We start from the raw sequence: 12,754 nt of genomic DNA, 5'->3' as shown, positions 1-12,754 counted from the left end.
AATAAAAGGGGAAAAATGGCATCAAATGTTTTTTGCTGGGTGAGGAAAAAAAAAAAAAATAAAAATCTAGCATATTTCTTACTCTACTACCCAGCATAATAAGAGATTAGAAATAGGTAGCCATAGTTTTGTGCAGCAGCCATATCAGGAAAATAAAAAGGCACTGATAGCTAACATACTCTTCTTTGCAGATCTGCTGAGAGGGAGGTTGAAAATAGGAAAGAATGTCTGAAAGAATTATGGTACTATTGCATAAAGAAAAATAACTTAAACGTAAACAAAGGTGGAATTAAAACAAGCAGAAAATCCGTTTCTTAAGTAAAGTCCACATACACTACTACTACTACTACTACTACTACTACTACTACTACTACTACTACTACTTAGTTCCTCGCTGGACGAGTGGTTTTCGCGCTTGGCTGCCAATTCGGTGGTCCGAAGTTCGATTCCCGGCTCGGCCAACGCGGAATTAGAGGATTTATTTCTGGTGATAGAAATTCATTTCTCGATTTAGTGTGGTTCGGATCCCACAATAAGCTGTAGGTCCCGTTGCTAGGTGACCAATCGGTTCCTAGCCACGTAAAAATATCTAATCCTTCGGGCCAGCCCTAGGAGAGCTGCTAATCAGCTCAGTGGTCTGGTAAAACTAAGATATACTTAACTTTTTACTACTACTACTACTACTACTACTACTACTACTACATCGGCCGGAGTACTTATCGTCACTTATCCTAATCATTTCTCAATGAGATAAATTTTCTATATTTTAAATTATTTCTCCAATGATTATATCCAACTTTCCCTTTTCATCAATTAGGTTTGAATCAAAACATCAAATTCAAACGGGAACCACGAACGAGAAGTCCTCAGGAGACGACGCCCAAAACGTAAACAAACCGCCATTACCGGAATCCATTATTTGGCCTAATAATTACCATTATATTATTTAGTTTATTAGTAAATTACATGGATTTTTAATTATATTCCCACTGATTGCTTACAAGTGTCCACCAATTGACTTATTAGAAGGAATGAAAACAACCGAAACTACTTCTAAACCAGAACATCAAACATAAATACTATCAAAGAGAAGACGCCCATAATGTCAACACAGTCAGCACGCCATTGGCTGCCTTAGTAACGTAACTTTATTCAAAGTTCAAACGTCTTTTTCTATAACAATTGCCGTCTTCATAATCTAGACAATTCTTAATTAATCGTAATAATAGGTAAATTACAAGGATAACCGATGATTCCTGTAATAATGTGAGTTATAGATGTTTATAGATTATATAATTAACCTCTAGTTAGCCCTATGGTACTCCTAGGTTAACCTATAGACCGTAGCCTTCTATGGGGTCTCAACCTGAGACTGTCTAAAGGAAACGAGTTATATTTTATGATATCTCAATGATTTAGTCACAGGCTGATATCAAGTTTAGGCTAGGGTAGATCATCACAGCAGGCCAAGCAGGCCACCTACCATCAATGCAAGCCACCCTCCGAAAAAGTACATTATAACGCGTCCTGACACCCGAGATGGGCATCAGTCGCGACTTGTTGTTGGTGAGAAACGGAGCTAAAGACCTCTACTCTCCTTTCGAAGTAAGTATTTTTTCTACCAAAGTTAGAAATTAAGGCCAAATTTTAAGATTAAACAGAGGGTACTGAAAACGGTCTCAAACGTAGTGCAAATCTCACCAAAACGCGTTCAACATTTTTACTTACAACTCGAGGTATTTAGAAGATTGACGCCATCTCGATGTTTACGGAGTAGCTTGTGTCAATAAACTAACCATTTCCTGTGATAAATCCGCACACCACTTGTACCCACAGACGCTGGAGCACTTTTATCACAACAATCGAAACACGATTTCTCATCAACAACAAGCCAGGCGTAAACAGCTGTTGGGGTAGAAGATGACGAGAAGCGTGCTCTTGGCTAATTTTTAAATAAGTAGTAAAACGTCAATATTTTACATATTTATGATGATTAATTTGAAAATATTCGTTATTGAAAAAGTAACTCGACTCTGACTCAAATTTAAGTAATTATTTTTCTGAATTAGAACGTTCTTTCAAGTTCTGTATTATGACGTCACGACATCTTGACTTTCGTACCTATTGTAAATAATTGCTATACTCAACTGTCATTGCAGAACAGTTTACCAGTTATTCATGCAGATTGTTATCAGCTATACATGTAATTGTTATAATCGTAATGCGCATATATATCTTTATTATTTACTTTTTTGGATATATGAAGATGTTTACTGCTGGATTATCGCCGTCGATGTGACGCAAATCGTTTTTTCGGTCCATGGGCCTCTTGTCTGTTTTCGCACCATAAGAAATTATGGGGCCGAATTTGCAATGACCAGAAAGTCGTTAAAAGAGGAAAGTTAGCATTGAGGGGCATATGTTTTGACTGAGAAAAATACAAATTTATTCAATAGCTAGCTTGTAAAAAATACTTGGTTATAAAAACTTGATTGACAACTAAGCAGCATGTCTACTATGGGTTTCAGAGACAGTGCAAGCAGGTTTTTGGGCAATACCTATTTCTGTAACGAACACTCTTAACAGAACGAGTTTTGCTATAGTGCATTACACCCAGTGCCGTAATTTATAAGGGTATCGTGAATCACTAATCGTAAAGAATAACGACACTTGTCCTTGTACCAAGAGACAAAAACTCCATATGCAGAAATGGATACGAACACGCGTATAAAGCTCCACCTACCCTCTCCCCAACCCCCCCCCCCCTCCCCCCCCCCCCCCCCCTCCACCGCCATCCCTTTTCTTCTTCGTTCCTCCGCCTTCCTTTCTCTCTCTCTCTCTCTCTCTCTCTCTGTTGCCATTCGTATGTGTTGACCCTCCAAACTGGGTATAAGACTACACACAAAACGTTGAAATTGGTGAAATTAGGCTATGTATTGGAAGTATATATACATAAATAATTAAAGCCATTTTATCATTATTGCATACTATGACAACTAGAATTCATGGAAACAGTTATAACCTGTTAAGCGTCACCCACGTAATAATACGTTTACCGCGATCTACTCGGTAGCGCCTTCAACGGGAATATTACGTTCAAGACTTTAACTGTGCTTGTCAAGCCGTCAGCCCGTAATAATACGTTTACTCGTATAGAAAGTGTACGAACATCATTTGGTAACACTCTCAGCACATGGGAAACTTATTTCCAGCCTGGCAACTCTTTCCTGGTGGTCGCTTATGCTAGAAAACTGCCTGTCCCTGTTGGTTTTCTTTCAATACGCTTCGGGGCGTTTATCGAGACAAATTGGATTTCGCGTCTTTCACAATGAATGTCCCAAAGAGGAGCATATTTCTTTAGGTGAGATCAATCAAATACTAGATGAGGAGTGTGATATTGATAACCTATTTGATGATGAGAGCTCTAGTTCTGATCCTCCAGGATGATACAAACTTTTCTTCCAATTGCGGGAGTGAAGATGACTTTTCTTTGCCGAGTGACTGGACTCCGAGAGAGAGAGAGAGAGAGAGGAGATAGAGAGAGATAGAGAGAGAGAGAGAGAGAGAGAGAGAGAATTTCCGTCCTACAGTTAATTACAGTATGAATAACAAGCATAAAATCAATATTAACTTTGAAAAACTATCATCAGTGCTATGATCGCTGATTACAAAAAAAGCGTGACGGTACGTTAGCAGCGAGCTCATCAGGGGCGGACGCTTAACAGGATAATGGTGGAACGGCGTATGTGTGAAGCCTCCACTAATGTGGCAAACGATGATTTTGCCATTCTTAGCATGCAAACATTAAAGCATGCAAACATTAAAGGTTACATTTATTTCTGGCATACGATTATTTAAGAAATTCAAATACTAATAAAGACTGAAATCAATGAAAAGTGCTAGCAAAAACAAAAAAGCAAAAACAAAAAAAAAACAAAAAAAAAAAAAAAAAAAACGTAGTCGTTCCTCTATGGCACTTTTCAGTATTCGTTCCTCTATGGTTTTCGGCAGCCAGATGTACGAAAACGTTAGAAAACATTTGATTTTATCTACGTTAGAAATATCTGTAATTTTTCGGGGTAATTTGGTTGCAAAAAAGGATAATATACATGAATTAAATCAAAATTTTTAAATAACAATGTAAATTTAAACTAAAATAACGAGTAAAGTAAACAGTTTAGGGAATAAAACTTTGCAGTTTCGTCGTCTGTCGTCGTCTGCTGTTTGTAATTGTGTTTATGGCAGCGCGCGCTTAGAAACCAGGAACAGCAACGGGTTTTTTTTAAAGTGCAATGTGGAGTGAACTGAGACCAAAATGTGTATAATAACAATCAAATAAGCACTGTGGAGTTTCAGTTGTGATGGCAGTAAGGATAAAAACCGCCGATTACAAGGTAAGAATGAATTCAGTTCAAACCATAACCCCACCCCGGGAATAACAAGTTTCATACTTTCACTAATATAGGCAACCAAAATGTTGTTTTATTGTGCTGATTACAACTGCAATCTTGAGTAAGATCAATAAACGTTACATACATACGCTAACATTGTTCAAATGAGTGCTGGGAAGGCTGGGGAAAGATGGTGGCCGTCACTGATGAGAACCGTCCTTGAAAAACGTAGCCGCCATATTGGATTTAAAAACTGCCTTGAAAAACATATTTTATGAAGAGCTCACATGCTTATTTTAGTTCGTATGGGGCTTTCATATATCACAATATGTTGACGAAACTTCAGTCTTTTAAATGGTATGCTTAGAGTTGCAATTGTATTCATGTTTCACCAATTAAATATCGAGTGAATAAGACCGTCTACCGTGATGAGGGTTGGCCTGTTGTGATGTTTCCCCCTAACAACCCTTAAACGCCGACTGGACGTATTTACGTCAACATACAAAAGTTTTTTTAAAAATTCGTGGAAAAAATGCTTTTAGGCCTACCAGCCGAAAACTCTTGAATCACGCGCCTTGGGGGATGCTGGGAGTTCACGGATCAAGGTGTGTTTTGTTTACAATCGTTACGCAGGCGCGCGCAAGCGCGAATTTCTTTCTTGACGCACTAAAAAGTATCTGTGACACATCTCTGAAATTATTTAGTCACTTTGACATAATTTTTGTACCATTTTAAATTAGCCATTACATGGAGTATTATATATGAAAATGTGCGCATTTTTATGTAGAATACAAACAAACAAATACTCATGATTGTAGCTTTTATCAGTTTTGAGATATTTTCATAAATAACAATAAATGCCAAAATTTCAAACTTTGGTCAACTTTGACTCTACCGAAATAGTCGAAAACGCAATTGTAAGCTAAAACTCTTATATTTTAGTAATATTCAATCATTTACCTTCATTTTGCAACTAATTGGAAGTCTCTAGCACAATATTTCGATTTATGGTGAATTTATGAAAAAACCTTTTCCTTACGTCCGCGCGGGGTAACTCTTCCGAAAAAAATCATACATGCGATTGTGGTAATGTTTGCACCATTTTAAAATTAGCCGTTACATAAAGTTTTATATATAAGGAAAATGTGCGCTAATTTCATGCAACAATACAACTCAAAAACAACCCATGGGTTGTAGCTTTTATCAATTTTGAAATATTTTCATATAAAAAATGATGTGACAAATTTTTCAACCTTCAGTCAACTTTGACTCTACTGAAATGGTCGAAAAACGCAATTGTAAGCTAAAAGCTTATATTCTAGTAATATTCAAGCATTTACCTTCATTTGCAACAAATTGGAAGTCTCTAGCACAATATTTCGATTTATGGTGAATTTATGAAAAAAATAACATTTTCTTTTTTACGTCTGCGCGGTAACTCTTCCGAAAAAATCATACGTGTGATTGTGGTAATGTTTGCACCATTTTAAATTAGCCGTTACATAAAGTTTTATATATGAAAATGTGCGCAATTTCATGTAAAATACAACAAAAAATAATTGAAGGTTGTAGCTTTTCTCATTTTTGAAATATTTGCATATAAATCACGATAAATAGAAAAAAAACACGTTCGCGGTCACTTTGACTCTACCAAAATGGTCGAAAAAACGCAATTGTAAGCTAAATCTCTTACAGTCTAGTAATATTCAATCATTTATCTTAATCTTGAAACAAATTCGAAGTCTCTAGCACAATATTTAGATTTATGGTGAATTTAAAAAAAAAAACTTTCCTTCCTCCGCGCGCGGATTCTCCGCCACAAATCTCCGAAATGCGTATGTCCCATTCTTGGAATATTGCTCTGTTTTCCATATTAGGCATTTCATAGAGTTTTATATATGAAAATGTGCGCAATTTCATGTAAAACATAAAACGAAAAATATTTGAAGGTTGTAGCTTTTCTAATTTTCCCAAATAATTGCATATAAAAAAATATATATAAAAAAATTCGACATTTGGTCAACTTTGACTCGTCAGATATGGTCGAAAACTGCAATTGTAAGCTAATACTCTTACAGTATAGTAATATTCAATTTTTTTATTTTTCTTCATTTTGGAAAGAAATTGGAAGTCTCTAGGACAATATTTAGATTTATTGGTGAATTTTTGAAAAAATATTTGTTTTACGTCCGCGCACTTACGAATTCATGCATTATTTTTGTGATAATATTTTCTCTGTGTTGATTTTATCGTTTTACAATGTGTTATATACCAAAATGATTGCAATTTAGTGTACATTACACAAAAAAAATTAACTTCGTTACCTTTAACCGTTTGTGCATAAGCGGGATTTTGAATACAATTATATATGAATTTTGTTTTTTTTTCGCCTATCATAATCTCCGCATTATTTATATATAGAATGATAATTTTTTTTCATTTCTGATGGTTGCATACTAAACGTTCAGGCAATGGCAAAAAAAGGAGACAAAATGAACTCTTAATCTTGAAAACTGAGCGCGCTGTGATTTTTTGAAAAAAAAATATTTCTTCCACTTCCCCGCTCACTCCGAAACACCTCCGGCACACGGGAGACAATTTTTATTTTACCGCTTCGGCGTTTAAGGGTTAAAAGACTTTTCATGTATGAATGCCCCTGGATATCAGCTGCTGCTGCTGATAGTTTGAGGAAATTGCCAAGTGTGTAAACATGTCGTCAACAACACGAGAGGAAAATGAAGGCAATGATGATCAGCCCGAGGTAATATTAAGACAAAACAAGTAAACTACCTTGATAACCTGTGTAGTCTGTATCAAATAAGATATATTATTAGGAAGCATCATTTCATGGAGCAGGTATCTTCTGGCCCCTAACTTTGCAATGAATTCTTCTGCAGAGCTTTGCTCTCAAACTATTCAGACTCAACCACTGATTTTACTGTTCTCCACCCAGGAATATTCTTAATGAATTGTGCTCTTCCCTCTTCAAGTCTTACCCTAAAGTTCTCCATGACTCGCCAGAGGGTCTGTATCTTCCTACAAAGGACTTTCATTTCAATTCAAGACACTCTCCAGGCCTCAAAAAGCAAATAAGATGGGTTTACAGTGTATAAAAGGTAAGAAACTTGAGAGAGGAATTTACTAAACCACATATTCTCATTCTCGGTCCTTTCTACTAATGTATACATGTATGTATAAACAGAACTCTTGGTTACTGAACTGAGCCGAGTCAGTGTGTTCTCAGTGGGTGACTATAGTTTACAGCACTTTGAAAGATTTAAGCATTCCATTTTCTACTGCCTTCCACTACTTTCTCTCTCCCTCCACAACTTGAAAAACCATGATTAGTTATATATCTCTCATTTGTAAACTCAATTATCTATTGTGTGCATGTTCATTATGCACAAAATGGGTAGTATACTGTATTGTATTGTTATATGCGACCCAAGTTTTCTGGCAAGACCAGGAATGAATTATCAGACACCCAGGACTTCACTGCATGTCTTATGCTTCTTTATGCAGAAGAGAGATGGATTTTTACAAAGATTCATAGGTAGAGTGTGCTGGAAAGATCTGATAACAAATGGGGAAATAAAATAGTTGAGAGATATGGTGTTTAAAGGCTTTAAAAAAAAGTAAAATCGTCAAGGGATACAAAGATGGAGATGGAGGAGAATCAGTCAGATAACAGAAGATAGTGTACCGACTGTAGTCAGTCAAGGAACAGATTAGTAAGGAAGTAGCAGGATGACGACACAGTATTTGGAAATATCTGTAACATGGAACTATATACATGGAATGGACAGGCGCATATAAATGTATTAACATTGATTGTCACTGCGCGGCGCCATAGGAAAAGGTAGAGAAGACGCTGAATTAAGCTATTAAAGCATAGTCTTGTTGCAGACGCTCCTTTCACTCTGTCGTCCTTACTTTTCCACCGATTTTAATGAATATAGGCTCATTGGAAAGCTCTTGAAAATCTCTTTTAAATCCATATAATTACGCATGTAGAAAATATGGCACTGCAGTGTTTTAAATAAAGATATCCAGATATGCAGTTTACCTGGGCTTGTTTTGTTACTCTACTGTTACAGATTTTTTAATATAAATTCTAATAAATTCATCATCAGTTAAAAGCTCTTGAAAAGCACTTTCCAATGAACCCAATGAAGCACATACATCTCATACAATAGAAATAATCATGCATGCCATGTGCTGAGTTCCATGATGTATACTTTGGCTGTCTTGAATAGATCACATGGTATGTGTATAAGAAAAATTATGAAAAAAGGTTTTTTAAGTATATACGTAGTCAAGTTGGCAATAAAAAAGTGATGACATGCCATTAACATATCTAGTGCACAAGTTAGATTCCGGACATGCTAGAACAGGCCTGTCATCACCACAAGTAAATGTGACATAGGCATTGCTCTGTTGATTGTAAGCCTTGCTTATTCATATTATTTTCACAGAATGACCAAAGTTATACACTGTAGTATAATATGTTTATCATACAGACCTTTGTAAGACCCTCACTGAGCTTCCAGTTTGCTGTCTATCAGATTACGTTCCTTGATGTCTTCAATTAGAGTCCTGCGTGTTTTCTTAGCCGTCTTTTCTCTTTGCTTGGTGTTCTGTAGCTTTTTGCGAAGCGCCTGGAGTTTCTCTGCATCTTTCTGTACCTTTGCCTTTTCTACTTCCTTCGTAGTGTTGTATGAATGTTCCTGTTCAAAACAAGTTGCAAGTTAATACACAGTACTGATTAAGGATTATATCTAAATATGAAAGAGATTAACAAAAATTATTATGGTACCTTATTTAGCATGATGCTGATTGTACTGCATGGTATTCTTCAGGTTATAAGCAATTCTCACAGTTATTCTTAAGTGCACCATAAATATTTTTCTTAAGATGCAGAGTATGTACGGTACATGGGAACATTTTGCAAAAATTAAACATGACTAAAAATATCTCTTTGGTTAAATACTATGAAAATGGTCATAAGTATTTCAGGATTTCATTACCTATAAAACACTTATCTTCGAACAACTTCTGGAGGAATGTAGTCTTCATTCCTTTGTAATTTTATGGGTGAAGAAATGAGTATGATCTTTCTCACGGACCCTGTAATAAAAAAACCATCGCGACTTTCAATCATGAATATATAATCTTCTACATTACTGTTATTTTCCAAGCATAAATGCTATACTGCTATCTAGAATGGTCTAACTTGAGACTTCAAGAATTGTCTTGACTCTTCCCCTCCGGTATTACTTACTTGAAGGAGCTCGATTAAACAAGATGTTACCATAGTTATCATGCACTTTGGTGAGCTGGAGCAACTGCAAGGAAGAACCCAATCACTTGGGCTCAAACAATGCTGCTCCCAGTAACATATATAGGTTTGTCTTGATGGAACATTAAAAATATTTTAAATTTTGCATGTCTCTATGACATAAAAACTCCTCATTCTGCGCTTCTACTCAAGAGGTCTCGAACAGCTTGATAAGTTATAAGAACCATGAAATTCCAAGGGTTTAAGGTACCTCTAGGATCTCAGTAGATATCTGACAAAGGTTTAGCAAGGGAAAAAATTTTGAGAGAGAAAATGATTTTGTATGTACAAGTATGAATAAGGGCATGGTATAGTAACTTGGAAACACAATAGCCACAAGTGGTTTATGGAGTCAGTTACATGTAATTTGTAACTGGCCTTTCACAAGCTAATATGGGTAAGGCTATACAGAATTATTTTATTTAGAAGTGTGTTAATAAATTTCTCCCCTAAAGTTAACAGTCTTGAAAAAAGGCAGGATTAATGTTTTTCAGAAAACTTAAGACATTTAGTTCATACACACAAACACACACTGGCCTTGAATATGCAAGTCCATAGCCTACAAACATGGTATATTTTAAAGCCCTCTTAGATAATGACCAAGCGCTAAGAATAGAGAATTCCTATAATCACTAACATGTAGAACAAATTTTTTCTTCTATCTGAAGGGCTTTCATAATTTCATTTCAGTTAATACTAAAGGCTTGGCCACTGCCTTCGATGTTAGCTTTTTCGATGAGTCCAATAGTATTATAATCAGCCTATAAGTTGGAAAAAATGTCATTTTTCACACGTGTTTTATGGTTTAATTTCACAAACCTCTATTTTACAATCTACAGGAAACTGATCTGTATAGTAAGTAAAGGTATATAAATCTACATTAAAGAATCTTCTAAGAAAAGGTGAGAAGGTTAGCTGTGATGCACTTTGTCAAATTTCATGTTAGAACTGGAAGACAGTTATCTCTTGGCTTTAGCCTAAGGATTAAGGGCTTATTCAGAAACTTAAAAGTGCCTACTATGTACCTTTGCCATAAAAATGACCATACAACTCCTTATCACCACAGTGCTATGACATGAAATGAAGTTGAAACTTCAATATCAATATGACCATAATGCAAATTGTTCAACATGCTTCAGATACCAGTATCCTTAGCAAGGTCACTGATCAGGATATTTGGAATCAGTGCAACAAGATAATAATATTTTAAGCGTCACTTGAGACCAAGGAGGCTGATAAGAGCAGAGAGAAGAACTACAGAAAGTTAAAAGTTAAGTATATCTTAGTTTAACCAGACCACTGAGCTGATTAACAGCTAGGAACCAATCCAAACCACATCATATCGAGAAATGAATTTCTAATCAACAGAAATAAGTTTCTCTGATTCCAAATTGGCAGATCGGGAAAGCAAACTTCAGACTACCGAGTCAGTAGGCGAGCACGTTAACCACTTGTCCAACGAGAAACTGCTACAGAAAGCAACATGGAAGATTGCATCACAGGCTTATGAGACAATACTACTTAGTTTAGTTGATTAGGAAATTTTCTCATTTCAACAGTTGAGAAGTTATGGAGGAGTAATTTAGTTTATATTTGACAACATCTACAGAGGTTGTGTGAGAGAGAGAGAGAGAGAGAGAGAGAGAGATTGGTGGAAGAATGAAGGGAGTGCGTTTTAGATGGCGGTCGGAAGCATGTCTGTTGTAGCGCTCTGTAGGTAGTCAATGGAAGTCTGTTACGAGAGTTGTAAACAGTGAGGCGTCTGGTCAAGTCAGTGTTGGTTTTGGCAGCAGTTTTCCTTTGGTGTGTCGTTGTTTGGGTGTATTTGATAGATTTTGGGGTTGTGAAGTTGTTGTGCGTGTGTCTGTCCTGGTTGTGGTGAGGTTAAGAAGGTTGGTGGTGCATTTCGGTGTCTGTTAGTGGTGGTTGGGGCAGGGTTGGTTTTGGCGGGTTGTTGTTACTGCTGTAAGTCGTGTGGTTGTCGTGTTTTTTCAGGCGGTTGGTGTTCATCTGCATTTAGTCGTTGGGGGTTATTGAGTTGTGGGTTGTGGGTCCCGGGTGGTTGATTTGTGTTTGGTTGTCGGCGGTGGTTGTGTGTTGGCTACCCTATAGCCTATATCCAGTGGACGACAGCACAGCCTAGTCCTAGGTATCAGAAGCCAGCGGTGAGTACCTGTGTTTTTTGTGTTCGGTATGTAGGTATTGGGGCAATTGTCCTGCTGTGTTTTTTAGTGTTAAGTGGAAAGTGTGATTGAGGGTGGGTTGATAGCCAGACAGGTTAAGTTTATGTGGGGAGGTTACTTGTTTTTTGTGATCCCGCCACATTATTTTTTTGGCGCCCGAACAGGGACTGCTGGTGTGGCAGCTGCAGGACAATTGGTCTAGGCTAGTGTGTATGAGTGTGTGAGAAAGGTTTGAGATGAAGGATTGAGTGAGGTGGAAAGGCTGAAGGGAGGATTGAGGTGGAGAGGGATAAGAGACAATTAGAAGTGGATAATGAGAGGTTAAGGGTAGAGTGTGAGGAGCTGAAGAGCGAGTTAGAGGAAATGAGAGGAATGCTAAGGAGTGCAAAAGTGGAAATGAAAGAAGAAGTGAAAGGAGCAGAAGAGAGAATGGTTGAGAAAATGGATGAAAAATTCTTAGGGATGATGAATGCAGTGGCAGGAGATGATGAAGGGGTTCATGGGAGAGGAGCTGTAGGGGGTAGGCCTACTGTCTTGTGATAGGCCAGAAGTGGTAAAGACAGTGGAAGAGCGAGGGGATGAAACTACGAGTGACGAAGGTGACTTGTTTGTGGTAGGTAAAGGGCAAGAATGGGAAAGAGACAGGATAAGGATAAGCCTGAGGACAAGAATAAGAAGGGGGCTGAGGAAAAGAAGACGATTAAGGGAAAGAAGGGTTAGTAAGGGTGATGGACAGGATGAGACTAGGAATGAATACATTGGGGAAAGGGCTGAGAGTGATTTGGATAGCGGTGAGTGGAAACAGGTGGGTAGAGAAGAAGGGTAAGAAGAGCGTAATCAGG

At 37.1% G+C, this 12,754-nt stretch overlaps 1 long non-coding RNA gene across 4 annotated transcripts in view; it reads right to left on the bottom strand.

Annotated features, from left to right (window-relative positions):
- Positions 1-8,919: 8,919 nt before the first annotated feature.
- Positions 8,920-12,754, bottom strand: part of LOC135204760 (uncharacterized) — a 270,567-nt gene continuing 266,732 nt past the window's right edge. For all 4 annotated transcript variants that reach the window (XR_010312336.1, XR_010312337.1, XR_010312334.1 and 1 more), the window contains exons 10-11: positions 9,419-9,518; positions 8,920-9,118 (exon numbers count right to left, since the gene is read on the bottom strand). This is a non-coding gene — a long non-coding RNA (uncharacterized LOC135204760). The remainder of the gene's footprint in view (positions 9,119-9,418; positions 9,519-12,754) is intronic.

The sequence above is a fragment of the Macrobrachium nipponense genome, chromosome 47, assembly GCF_015104395.2.
Source record: "Macrobrachium nipponense isolate FS-2020 chromosome 47, ASM1510439v2, whole genome shotgun sequence".
Lineage (NCBI taxonomy): Eukaryota > Metazoa > Arthropoda > Malacostraca > Decapoda > Palaemonidae > Macrobrachium > Macrobrachium nipponense.
The sequence above is the reverse complement of the archived record's forward strand: the minus strand, read 5'-3'. Positions and strand labels throughout refer to the sequence as shown.